Genomic DNA, 16,619 nt, shown 5'->3' with positions numbered 1-16,619 from the left:
GTGGTGTTTGCGGTTTGGCATGGCGCGCGCGCGCGTGCTTGGTGCAGTTAGCGTTGGCGTTCACTACGGTGTCGCTAATGGCTTCGTACTTTGCGGTGACGGGTCATAGTCGCACCGAGCGCTATTCGATGGCGGTATTGCATTTCCGCCATCGTTTTCCGAATTCCGCCAGGGTCGTAATGAGGGCCAATGTAATTCTGGAGGGGAGATCAAAAGGTGATAGGTGCAAGGATTCAATTAAACATGACCACTATAATTCTTTAGTATGTATGTGCCTTTAGAGAAGTGGACAATCCATTAGCAAATGACTCTTGGTTCTGCCACCAAAAGGTACTGTTCAGTCTCAATTGCTAGGCCATGTATCCTCTGCACTGCAACACAAGGAACCACATGCATTTTTAAGCCTTGTAGTCTAGCATTCTAGCAGTTTAGGCAGGGCTGCTCACTTTAGAGGCAGGGCCAAGGCTGATTTTCAGGCAATGGTATGGAAGGCTGGCCAGAGCAATGCTGGTAGTTATGAATGATTCGGAGACTTACATCCATCCTTTTTGAGTTTTGCTTATTAGGTGTAAACCAGAACTCTTGCAGTTGAACACAGATAGGATGGAGACAGGATATGAGGGGAACACACATCCTATAGGCGTGTTTGGTCATTTACACACCCAATGACTAGCCATGGCTAGGTGAATTCCTATGGTATTACTACCAACTACCTGCCCCTCACCGCCAAAACGTACCCTTTGGGAACTCTTTGAGCCAGCTCTTTCACAAAGTAACATCAATCTCTGTGCTGTATAGGTCCTGGCAGTGTTATACTTAAGCATTCTTTGGAGGTGTTTCATTACTTAATTGCCTCTGTAAATGAACTCCTGGTGTGATCAAAATCTTTTAGTGTGTGTCTTTAGCAAGCTGATTTTATAAGCAATTTCTGTGTCAATGGGCCTCATTACATTGTTACCGGTCCGGAAAGAAGGGTGCCTGTAAGCTCACCGGCACCCTTATTTCCGGATTGGCAAAGTATATGTTTGCTTGCCGGAGCCGCTGTGCCCGACAGGTCTGACCCTGCCATGTGCAGCGGCACCCTTAGCAACGGTGCTGATGCTTCCGTGTCCCCACTCCCACAGAGTCCCATGGGTCTCTATGGGAATGGGGATTAACAAATATACAAGCGCCTGACTTTCCCGGCCGCTGGACTCGTAATGTGCTGGTGGCACCGGGAAGTCAGGCACCAGTAATTTTTACAGGTCCAGCCGAAACCCGCCAGTAGCACCCGCAGGGTTACTGACAGACCTGTAATGGGGCCCAATGTCTCTGTTCCCTGCCCGGGATTCCTATCTATGACGAGCAATCGCAAAGACAGCAATTTTGACTTGTGTATAGGTATTAGACAGACATTTGTCAGGCAATTACAACATAAGCCCATGTACTTGCACAGCCCTTGTGGCAGTGCCTGGCAAAAGCCTATCCATGTCTAATCAAAATCCAAAGCTGTTGGCTTTGCCAATGCATGTTGGTTTCAGTTTGTCTCCCAAAGTGAAAGTGTATATGCCCAGATGTGGGTGCTTCATTTGCTATTCCTAGGGAATTAAGTTGCACCTCACTGAGTTGGTCCAACAAGGCCCAACCTGCAAATGACAAGGCTACGATGGCAAGTATGGAAAGTTTCAGATCTTCTTCTCATGGGTACTTGCCAGTGGAGTTCCGACCTAATTAGAATGTATATTTGTCTGTGTGGAAGCCTAGCCTGAACTACCAGAACATTTCATGATTCAAACTAAGTACTGAACTGATAACCTCATACTGCATGCAAACAAAATACATCATGTGTATTGTTGGTCTTGTTTGGAAAGTATGGTGTAAATCCTGGGTGCTAGGTTTTTAGGCAGTGCTGGAAATGAAAAATATTTGCTGTGGGACCCCACCAGTAATGTGGAGAGGAGGAGGTTGGGAGGATTGTTCGCACCCCTCGCCCTCAATAATCATTTGCCCCTCAGAAGATTAATCATGAACACCTGGAAAATAACACAAGAGAGGAGCATTTTTCTCTAATATTGCCGGCAAAGTATAAAAGGTGTACATCTTTTTAAACTAAAAAATAGTATTTAGATCAGAGGTGCATTTAACATTTGGACAAGGTGCAAATGTCCATGCCTCCTTCCCCTTCTCTGTCTCACTCCCCTCAAACACAAACAACCAGGGCTGCACAGGCCCTCTCAGTGAGGTCTTATCTTTTTAATGTGTCTCAGAGAAAGATTATTTACAGAAAGAAGTGATTAGAGATGTGAAAAGGTAACTGGCAGTGACCATTGCTGTGACACTTTTTTCTTTAAATTATATACAGTGTGATTGTTGGGTGATTACCTTGTTGTGCATTTCATTTAACTTTGTCTCTTATGACATTTCTTGTACATTCTCATTATATTCTATACTGGAGCTTATAGGCGTCCATTCAGGTTGAGCAAAATAAAGCTACAATCATAGGTGGGCATTTTTCAAGTCAAGCGGAGTGGAAAAAGTGGCGCTAAAAGCATTTATCGACACTGTTTATGCACTGCAGGGTGTTGTATGATTTGGCAGGTGAAGTTGGAGAGCGGATTTGACTTAACAAGTTTGCTTGCTCTTACAGGTCCCCCTACCAAATCTGATTTGTGTATTTTTATGTTGGTAGAAAACGAATAGATTCCTTTGGAATCTTCCTGACTTTGACACCCTTGTAAAAGCAGGCAAATTCAAAAAGAAACCATTAAGGATGGCTACCACAGTCGTTAATTGTGAGAGGGATTTACATTTTTCCAGACACGTAGTGGAAACGTGACGATCAGAGGTGATATTTACCAGTGTTTTATGCTTTACTATACCAGTACTTGGTGGAAACAATTAAAATTTCATGGAGGAGGCTCTATTGCAAATGCTGCAAACAGGAGTGATCCCCTCTGTGCAATTTATGATTCAAAACTAAATTACTCCCTTACTCTTTTTCATCAACATGTTTCTACAGTTTTGTATACATTGTTTGGGTCATTGTTCATGTGACTTTTTAAAGTAATTGCATACAATTGAGTATTAATTTAGGTATTCAAAACCAAACTTCAACACATATTTGTAACGAGCTGAGCTTGGAAGATGTGTTGTCAAGTATCTAAATTCCAAACTAGCCTCAAATTCTATTTTTACCACTTAACCTCGCTCATGGTTTCATAGATAGGTAGCGCATGTTTCAGGACCTGCCAAGAACACACACAACTTTCTTTGAAAATATCAGGCCACATTATTGAATTTTTTTAAAAAATTCAATAGCAAATCAAAGTAAACACATCAAATAATAAGCCATCATGGACATTGCATATTATAACCAGTGTATAAACAATATGTACCAGACAATGATGTACAGTGGCGTGGCAGGGGAGGAAGAGCCCCTCCTCCCTGTCAAGCCCCACCGTGAGCGATACTACGAAGCTGGAAACCCCTCAGCCTGCAATTTCTCCCACTCCCCTCTGCCCCCACCCTGGTTCTCTCTCCTGTAGGTTACATTCCTTCATGCACTCAACTCAATTAAAATGTTCTGCAAAAATGCAACAAAAAGATGTAATTTTGTGCTTCAAAATTTCATTTAGTAAGAAACAAAATATCCTATTTCCTGCTTCAGTATTCTGAAAGGGGGCCCTATCTTTTACAACAAGATGGCAGGACCACAAGCACCTCCTGCGGGGCCTGCTGGGAGTAGCCACAGTGTTCAGGGTGGCATTGAGAGCACACCATCGCAGTAGGAACAAAGACTGGGGGACTTGCCGCTCAGCCCTCGCAGAGGAGGAGGTAGCATCACCCTTGATTTTACCCAGCCAGGCCAAGAAAGACATACAGTGCTTACTTTGTGGGGGTGTTTGCCAGGGCTCAGCCCCAGCACTTATTTTTGAGCTCCGACACTTATTGTCTCAGACTCACTTAAATTAGGAAGCGGTGATAGTCAGTGCATCCATCAACCACAATGGAAAGGTGCGAGCTGTAGTATAACCCTAAATATGGCAACACTGTGGGGAGCACCCATGGGTGGTGGCAGCAGTGGTGTGGAACTGCCCACCAAGCAGTGTCACAGGACTACTAGAACATATTTGGGCCCTGGCCCTTATGTGTTTTTCAAATTAAGCACAGAAGACATGATGTGGGTTTTTGGGCTAGGTGTGAAAGGAGGTACATGGGAATGGTTGTCAAGGGGCCCTAACCTGATGGGAGGTTAGTAGGGGGTGCAAGCTACAGGAGAAGTGGATATAATAGAAAGGTAAGAGTAGATGGCAAGGTAAGATAGGTAGAATGATGTTGCAAACACTATTTTCCTTGTTTCTCTTTTGCTCCGTACTGTTTTTTATAGAGCTGTTCAAATGTATTTTCTGGATCTGGTAAGGCATTTTCTGCTGGACCACAGATCTGGGAAATCTGGATTAATACCAGCATATTGTTTAGGGTATTTATACACCCACACCCAATGGAATTTGGGCCCCATGATCACAAACCTGGCCCACCCAGATAAATGTTCCTGGAGCCGGGCCTCCTTTGCAATGCAAACCTCGAGCCAAAACTGTAAATGAAAGGAGGCAGGCATTATCAGGGGGCTGCCAAACTGGCTGACACAAGGACTCATTTGGAACTGCTCGCTGGGATCCTGCGGGGTATGCAGCGCGTAATAAGTACATGAAAAAATCTGGCAGCAGATACAGAAAATAACAAATGGGAGAAATTAAAGCTCTATAGAACACCATCTCTAATTACGGGCACGCAATGGCAAAGCCAACAGATTTGGCTTTTATGTAAGCATGTTGTAGCCATGTGCTAGGCAATTCCGTAATGGTATTTCCTGCACATCAGATGGAACAAGCTGGGAAATGGTGTGCGTACCTGGACATAGTATATCAGTGCCTGGCAAACGCTTATCTAATACCTATCCCAAGCAAAAAACTGTTGGCTTGTCCAATGTGTGTTTATAACAATACATCAGTGCAAGAAACAGATGCAAAGGCACACATATTGCTTAAGAATGACGTGCCTGAAGGCACTCTTGGTTAAGACATTTTTATTACACCATGAGGTAATTTACAGCTGCAATTAATACCCTACAACTTACTTGTAGTCCTTGGGTACATCCCCTATCTACAGCGCTCTATTGCTTCCCAGCTAGGTTTGTGCTTCATAAATCCCATGCATACATGCATACAATTAAGCGCTTAACTCTCGGAAGACTGCTTAGAAATAATACTTACAGTACGTATGCAGCAGAAAGGGTTTTAATTCACAACAGGTTAGTTCAAAACAATCTTAGGAGGGTGTGACTTGGGCGCTGAGGGGCAACTACTGAGTGGAAATGGCCAGAAGGAATAGCATGGCCAGGGGCAGGCAATGAGCGGGCAATTAAATAAGACTCACAGGCTGTATTTGTCCCAGCGCCCATCCAATTTCTCCACTATCTGTGTTCAATGAAATAGTTTCGGCTGAAATATTTAAAATTTGCTCTGGAACTCGTCAAGGCTGTCCACTGTCACCGCTCCCATTGAACTTTTATATGTAACCTCTTGCTGCATTTATTTTCTCCCACAAAAGAATTTAGGGTATCACTTGTGGGTCACAGTGCTGTTATACGCGGATTACTTAAGCAATACACCCAGAGTTGTGGGGTCCATTACCCCGTCATCCCTGTACCATGTGGTCAAGCCCCTGCTCCCGTCCAGGGTACTAATCACTCATTTTCAGTCCGACCCAGAACAGTCATATTACAACTTAACAGGAATATTTTTTAAATATGGTACGTTTTCAATTTTAAAGTAAATGGCCCTCATTACATTTTTTCTGGGATACTGGCAAAACTGCCTTACTGTTTCTGCTGCCCAACATCCCGGTTTTACTGGGATATTACAGGTGGCAGAGACACTGGTAAATTTCAATACCATGGAGTCCCATAGGATTCCATGGATGGGATTGCCAGAATTACCAGCATCAGTGATTCTGGCATTTATTTGCTGGTAGGGGCCTCAACTCCTTGCAGGTGAGGCCTGTTTGTCGATCATTGCCCCCACCAGCAAACCTGTGTTTTCCCGGTCCGGATAAAAAGCTGGTGCCGGAATTACTGGCATTTCTTCCGGACCGGGGAACTTATAATGAGCCCCAACATATCAAAAACTGGAATATTTCCAATTAGAAGAGCATGCTTCCGAAACTTATACGACAATCAGCATCTCCAGCAGGCCACAGATGGATTCAAATATTTAGGAATTCAGATCACAAAAAGCATTCCCCATTTATTGAGGAACAATGGTAAGATTAAGTTACAAGATATTACATCAGATCAAGGCTGTGAATCTCAATAGAAACCTTGAGACTCCCAGTAAAGGAAGGTGGATTCGGATTCCCAATCATAAAAAATGAGCATGCAACATACACATTGCGTGGTTTGCAGGGATGGATTAATACATGTGCCGAATGTTACCCAGCATGGGTAACAATTGAAAAAGACACAGTGCCTCATTACGAGTATGGCGGTAGGGGGTTAACGGCACCGGTAAGGATGCCAGTGCCGTTAACCCCCTACCGCCGCATTCCGCATGGTAAAACCAGCGCTCTTAGCGGGAGCCGCTAAGGGACCAGGGAGCTAATAACAGGCCTGCCATTTGCGGGCCCGTTATTAGCTCCTTCCCTATTCCAATTGAGCCCTATGGGGCCTCGAATGGGAATGGGGAATGGTTTTCAGAATGGGGATTTACCGGGTCCTCCAAGGTTGGCATGACCCGACAGGTCCCCATTCCGACTACCCGGACACGGGTTTGGAGGCAGCAATGGCGCTATTAGCACCATGGCTACCTCCAAACTTGTAATGAAGCCCACAGTGTCCCCTGACCCTATTGACTGTCTTCTATCAATGGACAAACATCAGAAGAACAGCATTGTTCCAACAACAAGTCGACATACTTTAGAAGTTTCCAAGACTGCCAACAAAGAAATGGGTATAAAGGGAATCATCACGAGCTTGGCCTGAGGCCTTAAAAGCAGCTGTAACAGTATTACTGCCGCATTTAAGTGCTGGCCAAATCATGAGTTGGGCGGAAAATTGCATTTGTACCTCCAACTCTTTGCTGGATGTAAAAATGACAATGTTCGTGTTGTTTTCGGCACTATTACTGCTGCCACAATTACCGTCAGCGGTAATAGGGCCCCGAACTCCATTGGGTCCTATGGACACAATGGGGAATGGGGATTTACCTGCCCCCGCAACTCGTGATCTGGTGCAAATTGCGCCAGACCAAGATGCAGTAGTGCTATTAGCATTGGGTGGTATCCTGGCGGTATTACCGTTGGGATACCGCCAAACTCACAATGAGGCTCAAAGATCCTTTTATCACAGAAGTTGAGTCTTTGGTTTAATCTGGCAATTAAATGAGAAAACAAATCAATACACTGGCACTCCTGGCAAATGGCTGGAATATGGAGAATACAAGATGTTTTGAATGGAAATATGTCGAAGGATATTGATTTTTACGCTTTAAGTATAAGCTGTGCGCACCTGAATCCCAAAGATACCAATAATGACGGGTATCTTTGCATTAATCTTTTCTCTGATGAATTCAAAACTTCATAGTAAACCGGAGTTGGGCCACCTCTTGAGAATACACCCTATGCCTGCCTCAAGCATCAATCGCATCTATTACCTAAACCTCACAATATTGGTTCAAAACGATCATACTGGGAAAGTGAGATTGGCTCACCAATATCAAAACAGGACTGGTTGAAAATATGTAAAAACATGTTTCACATGAAAGTAGATTTAGATCTGCAATATACCCAACAGAGAATCAGCCACCGTTTCTATTGGACACCATCAAGAATGAAGGATTGTAGACTCATACCCTCTGATTTATGTTGGACCTGTAAGGTTAAACAAGGAACAACCTTGCATATGTTTTGGGAATGTCATAAAATTGTTACATATTGGGAATACATCATACATCAGATGGATGTCATCACTAATTGTATCATTCCTCGATCAGAAACACTTGTGTGCAGGCGCGTTATAAATGCCATATCATATCAGACCATCATTATTTGGTGTTTTGAGTCTGCTATCAAAGATTCCACATATTTCTTATATGACAAAATACTGGATATGCTGTGCTCTGATAAAGTCAAGAAAGCAGATCTTGAGAAAATGAAAAAGCCCCCAAATACCGATACATGAAAATTGTACGCAAGGATTGATACTAGTATTGATAAAAGAACAAGCATCATTTAGAAAAAAATAATAATATTTGCGGTGACTATAATGATGGATGGGGCCCATTTAATGGCATACATGCAGGAGTTTGACATCATGGGATTGAAATTCACGCTCTGTATGGAATCTTTTGGTTCTAGCTTAGCTCTTCAACAGACCGGCTCGGCCCCTCCTCCTCTCCCTATCTCTATTCAATTTCATTTGATATTCATGTTGAGAATGCGACATATACTTTTGCTTATTGTTAGTTAAGCTTTTTGTTAAGTTAAAGAGTAACTTGCTTATAGATCTATGTGTGTGGATAACACATTTGTGTGTATCCATCTTGTATAAGAATTTGTAATTGAAAATCTTATGGAAAAATAAAAATATATTTAAATTATTTTTTAAAACAGTTTCGGCTGATGAGTGGCACTAAAGCGCTACAGAATAGCCAACACTGACACAAGAAGCCAACTCGTTATTGAGGTTTTTTTTCTATTTTTTCTGAATAAATCAAATTGTTTGGGCCCTGTTTCTGACTGTTTTGGAAAAAAATACAATTCTCATTAGGTGCCTTTGGTTGGAGGTAAATAAAACGAGCTGTTTCATTCTGAATAGAGTTGAGTATGATGCCTGTCAGAGTGTGGAAACACTGTTGCTAGGTATGGCTAACCCAATTTCCACAAAATTGTTAATTCTGCAGACTATATCCCATTTACCGGCAAATACCAGGCACAATGCATTAGAATTAAGGGCAGAAAGACAATGGGTATTGTTGCAATTGCAGCCGATGTTGCAACAATCGCCATTTTCTGTGCAGGACTTTTCCAATGCACAAATGTGCATGCAACAGCTCAATATGAATTCCCCAAATGCATGTAGCAAAGAGCAAGAGGATCACATGCTTTCTGGGACCTAAGGAATAAGGTGACCGCAGTAGCGTGCACAGCGATCTTTCAGGGTTGGATGACGTTGATTATGGAAGCCAACATTTGCCTCAGCGTTCTGCTATTGGTTCTTGAACAGCACCGCATTTACCATTTGCATGGTCTCTTGGTGGTTTAGGTCCTGTGAGGAAAGCAGGTGAGGTGATTACGGTTGATGTTGAGGACAGTACGGTTGATATTTCCACAATGGTGATCAAAGTAAAATCCGAGAACCCATGTTCTTCGCGTCCTTAAGCATCTACACATCAGGAAATGTGTGCGTCGGAGTGTGGTTGATCAGTTTAATGCTAATTCATGTTCCATGATATCATCTTGGCCTGAGTGAGTGTTATGCCGGTTAGGCGCTGGGAATCTTGGTCAATGTGTGCTCTGAAGTTCAAAGAGAGGATTAGGGAGTTTGGTGTCAGTGTATATACATCAAGTGAATACTTCAAGGGTATAGTAATGTGAGACAGAAGATGAGCAGCAGAGGTCGAGGGTTTCCCAGAACGCTAATGTAAAGGAATGTGGGTGTTGGTTACTGTAAGCGGCTCAGATTCAGATGTTCGTGTTGGGTTAAAGATTGTGACACATCCAAGATGGATAAGAATAGATGATAAATCTTGAAACAACAACATGTATGCATGGAAGGTGGGGGAGTGGCAATGGTGGACCTCAGTTTCCCAACTCTTTCTCCATTTTTGTTTTGCCCTCACCCGTTCCTCCACTGTTTATACTTCTCACCCACCCTCAAACTCCACCATCCAACAACTGGCCCCTTCAACAGATTCCTTTTTCACTGTCTCATGCAGTTGCGCTCTCACTCGCTATTTCCAACACTGTCTCTCTTGCTTGTTATTTCACTTGCTCTCTCAACCAGTAGAAACATTGTGCAATTTGCATAGCAGGGCCACATGGTACATGGTAATGGGGGAAGGCTGCTTTAAAGCTCTACCAGTTCTGGGGGCCAGAAAGAAGATGAAGAAAGAGAAGGTGAAGGAGTCAAGTCACACATAAAGTGATATTTGTGGAGTTCATTTCAGAGATTACAAGTTGATGTTCACATTCAATAAAGGTAGAACTCTTAGTTTCCCTTTATGTTTCTGGAATCCCATACTTAAAGCAGTATAATGCCGAAATGTGCAAAATATGCACCACTCCAGGCCCTACCAAGGAAAACTACACACCAGATAGGATATATAACAGTAGTTGTGATTTAGTTTAAGTCAGACAACATTTACTAATTAGCAAACCTGAACTAGTGCAAGATGTAAATGCCCTTTCCTAGGGATTAATGTAATTCCTAGGTAACAAGTCTGAAATAACTTAAGAATGGACGACACCTGCTTCAAACCAATTAGATTCATTCCCTTATGTATAAAGCATGCTTCTTCAGGGCCTTAAACATTATATCCGTCTCGGATTTGAGGAGCCTAAATATGTCCATAAAAAAAAAATCGAAACTGGCAATTTTTATTCCTGAATTGATTAAATTCCATATTGCATTTGTTTAAGTTACAAATTCAACCTTTCACATCTCTTTCAAAATGATATGTTTGTGAAGTAGAACAGGATCTTTTCATAGAATTCCTGATCCGACGATGTGCTCTTTTATCAATATAATGTGACTAACGAGGCTGTTTGTAAACCACATGCTATTGAAGTTTGCACTCGTATAATAATTTTCAATTAGCAAATTGATCTCCTAATTTCAATAGTAGTCAGTTTTCCAATGCTCCTGTCATTAACTGAGCACACACGCCATATTAATGACTACGTTCTGATTTCATGGGAGTTGTATGAGTGACATGAGATCTTAAGCCAGATATAGAGGGGGCCTGGTGCAGAAGGGTACTGAGGATACGGTTGCAGTACTCATGTCCAATCTTCTCTGCCAGTACCAGAAATGTGATCATGTTTTTCAAAAGCTAGCAGATATAGTGTTCCCACTCTACCAAGACTATGATTGTTCTATCGAATAGAGTGCAATTTGGTGGCTCTAAGTGAATGTGTGTATACTTTATCTTAAAAGAAGGCAGCAGCGCCAAAGGAGTAGATCCATGTGTCCTTCAGAATGAGCCAATCTTTGCCAGCGAGTCCCAGGCGTGAGCATCATGAAGCCACGTGTGGGCTATCATGGGTTGATTAGCATGATGCCTAACTCTTGATAGGGTTTGCTGTTGATTGGTAATATTCTGTGATCTGACATGGATTTGCAGGGCATAAATCACCCTCTGTGTATTAAGGCAGCTGTTGAGTGGAAGGCAGATTTTCGAAAATAATATGTATTGCGTGGCAGATTTTGTGATATTTTGTGCTACCCTTTCCAATGTTACATGAACTCCATTTTCTTCCACGTGTTTAAACATTTATAATACATTTGAATAGCAGTTTCGTTTTGGCTTCTTTATGCCAGCATAGACATCACGTGGTACACCATGTGCAGAGGCTTCAGGCAATTCATCTTTCCATCACAGTGAAAGATTCTGAACTTGAGAAGGAGTCAGCGGAATATCTGCGTGTCAATCTTTGAATTGGCGATGGGCCCTAGAAATAGTGTCCATGTTTGATTGGCCCGTAACTGCTTGTGTCAAGAAGCCCCATTGGTTTTCGGGGGTTGCAGATTTACATGTGGAAACCTTTCAGAATTATTCTCATTTAGTTTTTATGATTTCTCTTTCATCTAGGGAATCAGTAGGAGGATCAGGATGAAGAGGCTTTTTGGGTTTTGGCTAAATCCTTTACAGCAGGCCAGATCTGATGCACCCTGATAGTGCTAAATGCTTGTTGTCGGGTGTGTCACTCCCATATTCTGCTCTTGGACCATCTGGTTACAGGTCCAGGGCAATGAACTTGACTATTGCATTTCCCAATACCTCGTAACCTCCCGCATTTTGAAAGGACAAGCTCAGTTAATGGAAGACAATAAAAGAGGCTTTTATTGTGAGTCACAAATTCCCTGGGGGTCATTTTGCTTTTGAGATCTGACGGTTCATGGAAATGTGTATGTACTTTAAGAAGTGCAAACCAAGTTGCCTATGTCTATGAATCTATAGACTGGCACATTATTATAATAGCATCTTGATTGTAGATCATTGGAAATGTTGCCCTCCTATGATTTTGCCTAAAGGGTCTGAGGATCTTGCTTGCGCTTTCTTGGCCAGGGTTATGGTGCCATTGTGGGCTGCTAAAGACGACCTATCAATATTGCAGTTCAGTGTTCAGTGAATGCTAACAGTCACTGTTGGTAACTTTTCCAAGATGGCATATTTGACACAATTGTAAACAATTGTAGTCTTCAGAGAAAATTATCCACAGGAATTGGTTGATGTTTATTTGTGCTAGAGGGAAAGCTCCAGAGGGAGAGGGGGGAGACTGGGATATAATGCCTTGGCCATAATCACTACCGCAGTGTACTGCTGTGATGTCATCCTGGCTGCAGAATTCAGAGGGGTTTCAAGTGTCTGGGGTTCAAAACCTGACTATGGGCTTTCGGTCACACCGGATGTGACATTGGGGTTCACAGTTGCGAGTGGTGTGTGCAATGGGGACTTGGATCATGCCACTGACGTTGCAGGTTTGTTTACTGTTCCTAAATGTATGCTGTGTGTGCTAGCTTTACCTCTAGAGAGAGACAGGCTTACGTACATGCCACCCTGACTCACTATTAAATGCATTTAAAATTACAGTCCTGGTGCAAAGCCATGTGACCTTGAAACACGTGTCAACTCTCTATGCTGCTAAAATAGAAAAATGGACAGTAAAATGATGTTCATTTATGCAGCCATGCATCAAAGAGTTCTTTTGAATGCATCTACTCTTGGGGACACATATTTCCAAACAATTGTGCAGGTTATATCGAAGCTGTTTGTAACTGTTTCACCTACAGAGTGTTGTCCTTAGCCTTGCTGCAGCATTAGAAATACTATCTTCAAATGTAGAGTACAGGGTCCCTCTTCCTCTGCTCTCTTCCACAAGTATAATGGGAAAAACCTACAACATCACAACTGATACGCACTGGTCTCGGGAGGATAGCTCAGGGGCAACATGCTCGCCTTGGAAGCAAGACGACACGGAGCACCACAGTTTCGATTCCCGGGTCCGCGCTTAGAAACCTCTGGGTATTAAGCGTGTTATAAATAACCTATCATATCATATCACTTCATCCCTTTCCCCTCCCTGACCTTATAAAGGGCGTGCCGGCAGGAAGGACTTATGTTGCAACTCTTCCAGTTCTTCGCCTACCAGAGGCGTCACCAATGAGGGCCACGGCCACCCTTATAAAAATGCTACCCTCCCCCCACTCGCCGGCTCGGTCAGTTATGTGTTTGTTTTGGTGTGCCACCCCACTGACCTCATCTGGCCACACCTCTGAAACATTTCAGGGGGCTTCACTGTGACGCCTCCATGTTTGTTACGCTATAGTACTCTACATGATCTCTGGTAGAACGGCCCGCTGCGTTTAAAGGGAATTATGTTACAACTCTTCCTCCGCGTTGTCTACATGATTGTTATGATATAGAACTTTATGTGGTCTCTGGTAGAATGGTCCAGCGCACTTGAAGGACATTATGTACTGTGAGTTGAGGTTGTGCATTCATATGTGCGTTCATTGGAATGAGTCCTTGGTCAGATGTTGAAAAAGCAATGTTTTGAGAGATTTGCAAAATGATTGGGTTCCAGCGGGTGGGTGTGGGACAAGGGAAGGATTGTTTGCGCTCCTATCTTTGCAGACGAGTTGTGATTCAAGCTTGTTGGTGGATTTGCTGCCCGAGGAGCATGTGCCACCAGATATGTGGAGCTTAGCCACCAGGTACATTGATGTGCTCCTTTGCGACTGCTTTGTAGGGATCCATGTGATCACTGCACCACCCATTATGTCGACTAAGAAAATGCCAAACCTCCATTATGGCGCAGTGCAGTTATCACATAGATCACTTCTTTCCCGCACTCCCCTACCTGCTTTACCCCTACCCACTTACCTTTACGGCCGCACATTCCCTTGTGTGCCGCCGACTCCCCTCTATCCCTGCAACTGTCAGTTCCTCCCACTTATGTGGGTTGGATCTGATGCTGCAGGATCCTTTATTAATTTGTTTAATTTGAAAAAATATTTTTTGTCCCCTGCTTACCATGTAATGGAAGTGGGAGACAACCCTGCAACCCCCGACTCCCATTACCACAACCAAGGACAGCAGTTGACATCCCCCGCCCCGCAACCCATGCTCCCCCTGGTCACTCTAAGGCGAGTCATCTTTTTTTTTACAGTGCAATGTCTCAGTAATAATATTGTCACCATTTTATGGCTGACATTTTGGAGTGATACCCTTTGTCAGTGATACATGCAGTCTTGAACAGTATCCTGGCCTGGAGAGGAAGCCAATGTAGTTTGCATAGGACAGAGCCAAGTAAGTAGAAGGGTGTCCCATCAGAAGCCATTTACCCCATTGATGTGGGAGACCACAAGGGCCTGCCAGCTGTCTGGAAGTCCTGCGGTGGAATGAAGGGTTTGATTTGTGTTTCTGGAAGGATAGTCTACTGTCAATGGGGAAGAATAAGGAGTTTGCTGAGCCCGAGCAATAATGTATGGGCAATGCATAAGGCTAAGAGGTTAATTTGTTTTTTTACAGGAAAACCTCCTAGATCCGGTGTGATGTGGACTTTTGTATTTTGTCCCAGGAGTAGTCTTGCTGCAGTATTTTATATGCATTGTAGTTTTTGATGAGGTGTTCAGGCATTCCTAGGCAGTGACTATTTGGAAAATCTATCCAGGATTATACCAAGGAGATGATCAAAAGGGTTCTGTGTGAAAGGTTGAGTGTGGGAAGATCCCTCTCATTAATCGCTGGAGGTAGAAACTTCTTTTGCTATTGTATTGACTTGTGGTTTCAAGGTGAGATTGTCGCGCTTGAGGATTCCCAGATTTTGTTATCATTGTTGATGTCTCCGATTGGGTTTCCATGTTTGGGGCCAGATGAGGGGTGTCTGTGTTGGTCTATCTTATTGTGAGAAGATCATTTTTTCTGTTTTAGTTGAGTTTAGTTTGAGGTTGTTTTTTGCCTTCCAGGTGTTTATGTCAGTGAGGCGTTTATTGAGGGTTTTGTTAGGGTCGTTGTTAGTTATCTTGATGATGAGTTGGGTGTCATCTGCGTAGTTTTAGGCTGTCAGTCTAAGTCTCCCACAACAATTATATTATTGTGATTTGCGGAAAGGGTTAGCTATGGCATCAGTGAGTTTTGCTGCAAACCTACGGTTATAGGTAGATGGTGCGCAGATCCAAAAAGTAAGCGTACATTGAATTGGTCATTGAGCTTGAGCTTGACTAGGAGTGTTTCTAGTCATCTCTGTCTGTTGAGGGTAGTGATGAGGAGCTGATGTGCTTTTTGCGTGCTACGGCTGTAAGTGACTTTAATCCAGCACTCCAATTAAATCAATGCTTAGTACGGGATGCCCAATGGAAGCCCTTATTTATATATTCAAAGTTCTTTAAATCTGGATGATGAACCCTTGTATAACGCTTTGAATCCCCCTGACCTCACTGAGCCAGGAAGTGGGTTTGTTTTTCAAATTACAAGGTTTATTTGAAGAATTAAACAATATATATCACACTTTTATGAACAAAATAATATCTGAATACCACACCTATGAAGATGGACATAATCAACAATGGGTAATATTACAACATCAACAATCTCTTTAATCACTTAGGAGTAGGAATAGGAAGGATTCTGTAGCAGAGAATACTTTATATGACTCAATGAAATGCAAGATGGGAAAGAATGCAACACAGAAATAACTTGATATGATTTCAATCAAAAGATAATGTGATCACTTTTTCCCCTGTGACTACTAACTCTCCCCCTATGCAATGTGAAGAGATAGAAATGAGGGCACACAGGTTTCAAGAATACAATCAATAATGCAGTTCAATCCCAGTTCCCCCAGCAAGCTTAGAGAAAACAGGTATGATTTTAAACACAGGCAAAAATACTTTTGAATGTGATTGTCATGAAAGGGGAAATATGCTAAAATGATTTTAATTCACTAAAGGAGATTCAGGATAAGTGATAGTTACTTTGGATTGGTTCAGGTCAACACTGGCAATGATTCATGAATGATTATCAGGTTGGAAACGAATTTCAGCAGTTGAAAACAAGAAACAGCTATTTTGACAGAAAACGAAATTGAGCTAAATGGCAATTTGCAGCGATTTTTTCAGCGTGCGTTAATCGTGATTACAGGAAAACTATAGGGAATTGGAATGTCGTTTTGGGAGGTTTTTGTGAAGGTAGATTTTTCAGAAATAAAGTCAAGATTTCAAAATGACAGATTGCGCTTTACAGATTTGCAATCATACAGGATGGAAACAAGATTCTATAATGCAGTTCTGGACAGTTCTGGACAGGTTGAAATGGATGGGATAAGATTACTTTAGACTAAGAGATGACTATGCACAGTTC

This window comes from Ambystoma mexicanum, chromosome 1p (assembly GCF_040938575.1).
Source record: "Ambystoma mexicanum isolate Mex_15411 chromosome 1p, UKY_AmexF1_1, whole genome shotgun sequence".
NCBI lineage: Eukaryota > Metazoa > Chordata > Amphibia > Caudata > Ambystomatidae > Ambystoma > Ambystoma mexicanum.
The sequence above is the reverse complement of the archived record's forward strand: the minus strand, read 5'-3'. Positions refer to the sequence as shown.